The sequence below is a fragment of the Pongo abelii genome, chromosome 8, assembly GCF_028885655.2.
Source record: "Pongo abelii isolate AG06213 chromosome 8, NHGRI_mPonAbe1-v2.0_pri, whole genome shotgun sequence".
Taxonomy (NCBI): domain Eukaryota; kingdom Metazoa; phylum Chordata; class Mammalia; order Primates; family Hominidae; genus Pongo; species Pongo abelii.
Window position 1 is genome coordinate 118,537,012 of NC_071993.2, and position 9,579 is coordinate 118,546,590.

Below are 9,579 nucleotides of genomic sequence, written 5' to 3' on the forward strand. Positions count from 1 at the left end.
TCTCCTCTTCTTTTCTTTATTTGTTCTTTCCAAAAGACAGTTAAAATTTATGGAGCCAAGCACTGAGCTAATGACTCAGATGATGGTAGGGCTAAAGACAAGTTTGTCCTGGCCCTCAGGGAGATTGTATTCTTGCCAGACAATACAGACATCAGGAAAGAATTACACATTCTTTTAATCAATTATATATTCTAAACAACTGCTTTGCTGAATAGACATTTTAAATACAGTCTATCTAAAAGCACTAGAGAGATTCTGAGGTTACCAGAACTTAGGGGCCAGGATTACAGAGATAAGGGATATGCAGGAAAGTGAGCCTGTGACAGTTATTCCCTTGAGGCATTTGCCTTTTCTTAAATAGGAGTTACAGAACAAGAGGTAGAGAATGAGAGGAAGAGAGAATATGATAAGTTTCAGGAAAGAGCACAGTGTGACGAAAAAGCTAAGTGGCACTTTCATCAGTCTAACACTACAGGAGAGAGAAAACGTTGAAGTTTGAGCCTCTAAGAATGAGGGATCTTGGAAAACACACAAGATTTTCAGGGTGAATCCTTCAAGGGCTACATTATAGAAGTGGGGTTGGATCAGAGGTTGACCAAGCCTTACAAAGTCTGAGAATAAGCCTCAAAGAAGTGAGTCCCCTAATTGGTTTAAGGCATCATGGCCTTGTTCTAACCACCTGCCAAGAGGATCAATGATTGGCTGATAACACCAAATAATGCCAGTGACGATGTGGAGCAAACAGGAATTCTCATTCATTGCTCCTATTCAAAAATGATACAATCATTTTGGAAGATAGTTTGCCATTTCCTTAAAAACCAAAATATAGTCTTACTATATAATCCAATAATTGTGCTACTGGGTATTTACCCAAAAGAGTTGAAAATTATGTCTACACAAAAATCTGAATGTGAATAGTAGTTTTATTTATAATGGCCCAAAACTGGAAGCAACCAAGATGTCTTTTAGTAGGTAAATAGATCAACAACATGTGGTTCATCCATACAATAGTATATTATTTGACAGTAAAAAGAAATGAGCTATTAAGCCACAAAAATAGGTGGAAGAACCTTAAATGCATATTTCTAGGCAAAAGAAGTCCGTTTGAAAGGGATACACACTATATGATTCTAACTATATGACATTCTGGAAAAAGCAAAACTATAGAGATAGTAAAACGAAGGAGGAGAGGGAGGGATAGGTGGAGCATAGGGAATTTTCAGGGTATTATTGTATAATAATGGTGTATTCATGACATTGTGCATTTGAGGGAACACAGAGAACTATATAACACAAAGAGTGCATCTTAATATAAACTTTGAACTTTAGGTAATGATAACAAATCAATATTGTTTCATTAACTGTAAAATGTATTATACTAAAGCAAGATATTAAAAACAGAGGCAACTTTGTATGTGTGTGACAGGGAGGGCTTATATGGGAAATCTGTGCTACCTGTCAATTTTCTGTAAACCTAAAAAGTAAATTTTATTATAAAACAAAAACTAATTGATAAGCAATTTACAAGTAAAAAACTAAGAGACAGACAAATGTGCAATCACAGTAAGACACATTAACATAGCTTGGTAACTGACAGAACAAGCAGAGCAAAATGCTCAGTGAGGACATAGAAAATCAGTAAAAACACAATTCAAGAAAACCTGATCTAACTGACATATGTACAACACAGTGCCAACAGTGGCAGAATACACATTCTATTAAGTGCATGTAGAACAAAACTGATTACAAGCAGAAACATAAATATCAATATACATATTTTTTGAGAGTCTAATCTCCTCTAATTACTCAAATAATCTTATTTTTGACTGCACTCGGACTTAGGGTAGAAGCTTGCAGAGAGGACAGTCTGCATCTCTTGGCAATCTGTTCCTGGCATTTTTCTTTGGCTTCCTTCATTGTCTTGGCCAAAAGTTTAGCCTATTCTGCAGCCTCTTTTTTATTTTTCTTAATACTCTGTTTCTTCAGAGCAATACACTGGTGTTTGTGTTGCAGGACACGTGGAATAACAAGATGCTGACTCTTGGGTGCTTTGGTCCTGGGTTTCTTACCTTTTTGTCTAAAAGGTTTCTTACAACATATTGGAGGATGTCATCTTGTTTAGGCAGATTAAAAAGATTGTGGATTCTGCTAGCTCCTTTGGGCCCCAGGTAATGAGGTACCATAGTATCAGTCAGTACAGGAACATTATTCTCTCCTTTTTAAAATTTTACAATAAGCAAGTTGAGAACATTCAGACTGACATCCACAATGCAACCTCGAACAGATTTGTGCTGTTTTTCTCCAGTTCTCCTTGGTCTATAACAGGAATGCCCCTTTCTCAGTAGCAGGCAGACACAGCCATGGGTCAAGACACACTACTGCATGGGGAAACCTTGTTTGTCATTCCTACCACTGATTCAGACCACATAACCACTCTATTCTTCACTCAGAGTGTTAGCAGCAACTTCTGTTACCACACACTTCTCATAAAAAGTATGAAATTTGCATTAATCATCCACTTCAATGAGTTTCTGGAAGCCAGTGGCTGGGAAGGACATATTCAGTTTCATCTTGAAGCAGTTGATCACCTCTGAGGTGCCATGAAAAGGTGCTCAATATATTTTAAATGAACAATTTCATTCAGGCTCTGCTGGAATCAAGCACAAAAGAATGCTAAAGCATCCCCAATTGCTTGGAAATTAAGCAATATATTTTGAAACAATCCAGGGATTGAAGGTAGAATCCCAAGTAATATTATAAAATATTTCAAACTAAATGAAAATGAAAATATGATATAAAATTTTGGAGGATGCTAATAAAACTGTGGTTAAGGGGAAATTTTTAGGTCTAAATGCATACATTAATAAAAGATGGAAGGCTGAAAAATCTCAGTATCACTCTCAGAAAGAACATTCAATAGATCCCAAATGAAACTGAAGGAAAAAATAATAAAGAACAAAATTAATGAAACAGAAAATATAAACACAAAAGATTCAAAGAGCCAAAAGTTGAATGTTTGAAAAGGTGAATAACATTGTTAAATCTCTAGCAAGTCTAGGCAAGAAGAAAAGAGGAGAAATTTCAAAAAAAATCAATAGCAGAAATAAAAAGGGAGATTGCCACAGGTCATTCAGAGATTTGTAAAGATAACAAGAGAATATACTGAAGAATTATATTCCTGAAAATTTGGAAATGTAGACATAGGGGACAAATTTCTTAAAAGCACATTTGTAAAAACCTGGTACAGTAAGAAATAGAGACTCGGAATGGTCTTATATCATTTAAAGGAATTGAATGTGCAATAAAGAACTCTTTCACAAAGAAATATCTAGGCCCAGCTGTCATTTTCTCCAGTAAATTCTTTTAAATCTTGAAGGAATAAATAAGAATTTTATGCAAATGCTTGCAGAAAGTTAAAAAGAAGAGGAAACATTTTCAAATTGGTTTTATGAGGACAGCATAAACTTAATACCAAAACCTAACACATACAGGACCAGAAAAGAAAGTTACAGGAAAATCTCAGGAGCATAAATGAAAAGTCTAAACTAAAAATTAGTAAATAACTCTAGTGATGTATATGTGTGCATGTGTGTGCGGGGGAGGGGTAGGTAGACAGGTGACTGGTTTTATTTTAGGAATAAGGTTTGCAGACAGAATTTGTGAAGTTTGTTTATATTTAATAACCAATCAATGTTATTTACCACATTAACAGAATACGGGAGAAAAAGAATATAATAATCTCAACAAAGACATTTATAAAATCAAACCCCATTTATAATAAAAATTCTTAGCAAACCAAGAATATAAAGGCTGTCCCATATCTGATAACACTATTTACAAAAACCCTATAATGAGCATAATACTTAATGATAAAATATCAAAATTTTGCCTCTATGATCAGAAATGAGACAAGTATGTTTAATTGTTAACTCTCTTATATCCAACATTGTACTGAAGATCAGTTAGAAAATCCAAAGGAATTTACACTAAAATAAGTTTGGCAAATTAGGAAGGTATGAGGTTAACATTTTTTAAAAAATCAGTATTTTTTACATACTAATAAATAAAAGATTTTAAAATAAGATTTAAAATAACAATACTATCAAAAGCATCAAATATTTAGGAGTAAGTCTAACAAAACTTATAAACACAAATCTAAAAACTTTCTTGAGAGAAATTAACGAATACATAAATAAATGGTATATGTTCATATATGAAAGATTCGATAATGTAAAAATGTTAATTGTCAACCATTAATATATATTAAATGCAATCCAAATTAGAATTTTAGAAAGTTTTTGTTTTTTGTGGATATTGACAAAGTAATTCTAAAATTTGTATAGAAATACAAAAAGTCTACAAATATCAGAGGTGATCTTGAAAAAGAACAAAAATTATGGAGGATTTACACCATAAGATATCAAGACATTAGGCTACAGTAATTTAGACAGCGTGTTATTGGCATATGAAAACAAAACCATCTCGTTGGAATAGAATAGAAAATTGAGAAAGCAGAATCATATCCATATGGTTAATTTATTATAGAATAAACAGTAATAAGTGTACATTCCAACTAACAGTGCTGGGCTAAATAAATATGCACATGGAAAAAAATCTTAAGTCTTACCTCATACCAAATGTAAAAATTATTTCCAAATGGGTTGTAGATATCAATGTTAAAGATTTTTAAAAGTGCTTCTGTAAGATAAGATCTTTGAGATCTTGGGGGTAGGCAAAGATTTCTCAAACAGAACACAAAATGTACTAACAGTAAAGATTGATACATTGAACTACATTGCAATAAAGAACTTATTTTCATGATTAAGAAAGAAAAATACAATAAAGAGAGTAGAAGACATTTGTTAAGAAATAAAGAGCTCCTGTAAATCAATATGAAAAAAAAAGACATGAAAAGGCACTTTGCAAAATAATGATTAATATCATTATTAATCAGGGGAGTTAAAGTCAAAATGAAATACCACAACAGAACAACAAGACTGATACAGTGAAAAATATAGATAATACTAACTCTTGTAAAGGATATGGATCAGTTGAAACCATTGTAAACTGCTGGTTTGAAACATTTCAGAAACTTGTTTAATAATATATACAATCACTTAATACAGACTGTATTAGTCAACTCAGGCTACCATAATAAGATGGGTGGCTTCAACAACAGAAATATACCTTCTCACTGCTCTGGAGGTTAGAAGTCTTAGATTAGGTGCTAGAATGTTCATGCTCTGGTGAGGGCTCTCTTCTTGGCTTGTGCACAGCTGCCTTCTTGCTGAGAGAGAAAGAGAGAGAGAGAGAGATCCAGTGTCTTTTCCTCATTTTATAAGGGCACCAGTTCTATTGGAAGGCTTCCCTCTTATGACCTCATTTAACCTTACTCTCCATAAAGGCCCTATGTCCAGTACAGACACATGGGAGGTTATGACTTAAACACATGAATTTGTGGGGAGGGGAGTCAATTTAGTCTATAGCACTTGCATTGTACATGATCTAGCAATTCCACTGCTAGACTGCAACCAATAGAAATGTGATGCCAAAAGACATGCTTAAGTATGTTTATAGCAGTATTTTTTATTATTTGCTGCAAACTGGAAGTAACAAAACAGTGCATAAATGGTAAAGCAGCTAAATTATTTGTGGTCCTTTGTTAAATGGATCTTTGCTCTGTATGAGGAAAATAACTGAACTACTGTTAAATGCAATAACATAGATGGATGTCAAAAACGTAATATTCAACAAAGGGAGCCAGACACAAAAGAGTACAATACAGTTCCATTTATATAATGCTCAAAAACAGCAACACTTAATCAATGGCAGGAGCAATCAGGGTAATTATTTTCTTCAGTTCAGAACTTAAAAGATCATCTCGGCTGGGCGCAGTGGCTCATGCCTGTAATCCCAACACTTCGGGAAGCCGAGGCAGGCAGCTCACGAGGTCAGGAGATTGCAACCATCCTGGCTAACAGTGAAACCCCGTCTCTACTAAAAATACAAAAACAAAATTAGCTGGGTGTGGTGGCGGGCACCTGTAGTCCCAGCTACTCGGGAGGCTGAGGTGGGAGAATGGCGCGAACCCGGGAGGCAGAGCTTGCAGTGAGCCGAGATCGTGCCACTGCACTCCACCCTCAGCGACACAGAGAGACAGTGTCTCAAAAAAAAAAAAAAAAAAAAAGATCATCTCATGTATACTTTCCATTATACAGTCAGCTTTCAACTTTATTAATACTCCTTTGGAGGTAATATGCATTTTTAGCTCTTTCTACTTTTAAGGGTTTCTCTGTCTTTCATTTTTAGCAGTTTGATTTTGGTGTCCCTCACATGTATACTGTGCTCTGTTTTATTATTTATTAAATTAGTCCACCTGCCTCCATTTCTCAGTATATTCAGTTTGTCCTTTCTTTCAGTTAAATAACCCCATCTTCTCTATGGTCAATATTGTGTTAAATCTATCCATTATGTTTTTAATTTGATGTTTATTTGATTCTTTTTTTTATAGCTTCGAGTTCACTGATGAAAATCTTTAATTTTTTTCTATTTTTTCTTTATACTTTTAAACATATGAATTGTAGTTATTTTGAAGTCTTTGTTAACATGAATACAGTGGATCCTCATTATTTGTGGATTCCATATTTGTGAATCTGCTTACTTGCTAAAATTTATTTGTAAACCCCAAATCAATACTCATGGCACTTTCACAGTCATTTATGGAAATGTGCAGAGTGGCGAAAAATTTTATTTTCTTGATGCACATGTTCCCAGCTGAGATTCAACAAGGTTACACTCTGCAGTATTGTTTCAGCTCTGCTATTGTAAACAGGTGTCTTATTGTGGTCTATTTTTGCATTTTTGTGCTTTATTTGGCAATTTTGCTGTTTATGGCTCCCAAGCGTAGTGCTAAAGTACTGTCTGGTGTTTCAATGTGCAAGATGGCTGTGATGTACCTTACAGAGGAAATATGTATACTAGACAAGCTTTGTTCAGGCATGAGTTATAGTACTCTTTGTCATGAGTCCAATGTTAATGAATCAATTAATGTGATACATGCAGAAAAAGAAAGAGAAAATTTGCCAGTCTGTAAGTAAAGCCACTCTGGAAAGTGCTAAAGTAACATGTATAGTGCATAATGAAGCCATGGGAAATATTATAAAGTGTCTAAAATTGTGGATTATTAAGATGATGACTGATTTTTCCAAAGCATAATGTACAGCACTACCATGATGGTGAATGTCAAATAAACTTACTGTTACATCACTCAGGGTCAGGAAAATGTTACACACTTCCCAGTTAATGATGGTGGCTCACACATTTGAAAAGGTGATATAACATGAGAAATGTTAAATGTAGGCAAAGGAGGCTCTGAAGATCATGAGGCTGTGGAAAAATTTTTAAAATACCTGCTAAGTAGTATTATACAGGAAGATTTATGTGGAAGAGCAGGTCGTCAAAGCCGATAACACTGGCTCATCTTACAAGATGTTGTCAAACAAACTTATATAATGCCAACAGAATCTTGGCTGATAAAACTATTGTGACCAGAGGTTTTCAGAACCACATCCTATATTTCCCTGTGTAGCAATAGTTCACTGTTCATTACTTCAGCATTCTTAGCAATTTATAGAGCATAGCTACCACAAATAACAAGAATTGCCTGTTTTGAATCATCTGTGGATCTGTTTTTATCATTTGTTTTTCCCCTTGGTTATTGATCACATGGTCCTGTTTCTACATCCATAGTAAATCATTACTATTTAAATATCTTTAAAACACTGCAGAGTTTAAGCTGATCTTATCTTTCACAGGTAGATTCGCTCTTTCCTCTGATGGGCAAATGGATGTCAGGAGGCTGGGATGGGGTGGCTAATTTCCTTATTCTGGTCAGGGACTGAATGGGTCAAGCCTGGGCTACACTTTTCATAATTATCAGCCTCAATCTAATTTCCTCCTGTTGTTAGGTTGTGGCCATCAGGAAACTTAATTGAGAACCCAACTTTCTTTTTTTTTTAGTACTGAGTAACTGCAGAATTTTTTGCTCTACTTTAAGGAGATTTTTGGCTTTGCATCTTGACTCACCACTTTTTATATCTTCAGAATTTGGCAAAGGTATTGAAGAGGATATTGGTTATATGTTTGAGGCTCCTCAAATCTTCAATTTTGTCACTTCAGCCCAATATGACTGCCAAAATCCAATTCTGCTAGTTTATCTCTCCCATAGCAGTGGCCCTTTGCCAAGGCCAAACCTGGATTTGCAGATTTTAGATGTGCTCAGATTAGCAAGTGCTCAGGGGGAAAACAGTTGCAGATAGTAAATGTTGCTTCATGACTCCCTTGAGGGCTGTATTCATTTGCTAGGGCTGCCATAACAAAGTGCCACAGACTGGGTGGTTTAAACAACAGAAATTTATTTTCTTTCAATTCTGGAGGCTAGAAGTCTGAGATTAAGGTATCAGCAGGGTTGGTATCTTGTAAGGTCTCTCTCCTTAGCTTGTAGATGGCTGTCTTCTCCCTTTGTCTTCATGTGGTCTTCCATTTGTAGCTGTGTCTGTGCCCAAATTTTTTCTTTTTCTTCTTCTTGTTTTTTTTTTTGTTTGTTTGAGAGATGAGTGTCTCTCTCCCCTACGTTACTTGGGGCTGATCTGGAACTCCCGGCCTCAAGAAATCCTTCCATTTCAGCCTCCTGAGTAGTACAGATTACAGGCATGAGCCACCATTCTGGGTTCCTAATTTCCCCTTCTTAGGAGGAAACTAGTCATATTGGATCAGGGGCCATTCTGATGATCTTATTTTAATTTAATTATCTTTTTAAAGATACTATCTCCAAATACAGTCACGTTCTGAAATACTTGGGGTTAGGGTTTCAACATATGAATTCAGAGGAGTCACAATTCAGTCTGTTACCAGTGACAGGTATCCCAGTTACTGGTGGCAAATTCCAAACTGATCTGTGGCAACCTCAATTCTTGCCTCCTCAGAAAAAAGAATTCAACTGAGGGGTGTAAGGCAGAGAAAGAGATCCAGGCAAGTTTCAGAGCAGAAGTGGAAGTTTATTTAAAAAGGCTTTAGACCAGGAAAGAAAGGCACATGTGCCTGGAAGAGTCCCAACCAGGGATGTGAAGGTCAAGTGTGGTGTTTAAACTTGATCCTAGGACTTTAGAGCTGGCCCCTTTCCCATGGTCCTTCCCTTAGGATGGGTTGCCTGTATGTGCAGTGCCCTCCTTACCCTGGCAGGTGAGCACAAGCAGTGTGTTTAGGGAAGTTGTACGCATGCTGTTTTTATCATTTGTCTTTCCCCTTGGTTATTGATCACATGGTCCTATGATCAGTAGAAAGCCTCCCCATCTGAGGGTTTCTTCTCTTTTCTGGTGGAGTGTCCTGGAAGGTCATACTCTGCCATTTTGTCTCTTAGTGCACAGGCCTGGGCCGTTGCTTCTCCCTGGCAACTGTATTCAATGAACACTTTAATGCCACAGATATGGACCATCAGGAAATGGCCTCTCCCTGGTGCTGGCTGCCAATTTATCACTTCTAGAGATGCAATGTAATGATTGCCAAACCATCACCTGACAT

At 35.9% G+C, this 9,579-nt stretch overlaps 1 pseudogene; it reads right to left on the reverse strand.

Moving 5' to 3' along the window:
- Positions 1 to 1,806: 1,806 nt before the first annotated feature.
- Positions 1,807 to 2,570, reverse strand: LOC112135145 (small ribosomal subunit protein eS6-like; annotated as a pseudogene).
- Between the last annotated feature and the right edge of the window lie 7,009 nt (positions 2,571 to 9,579).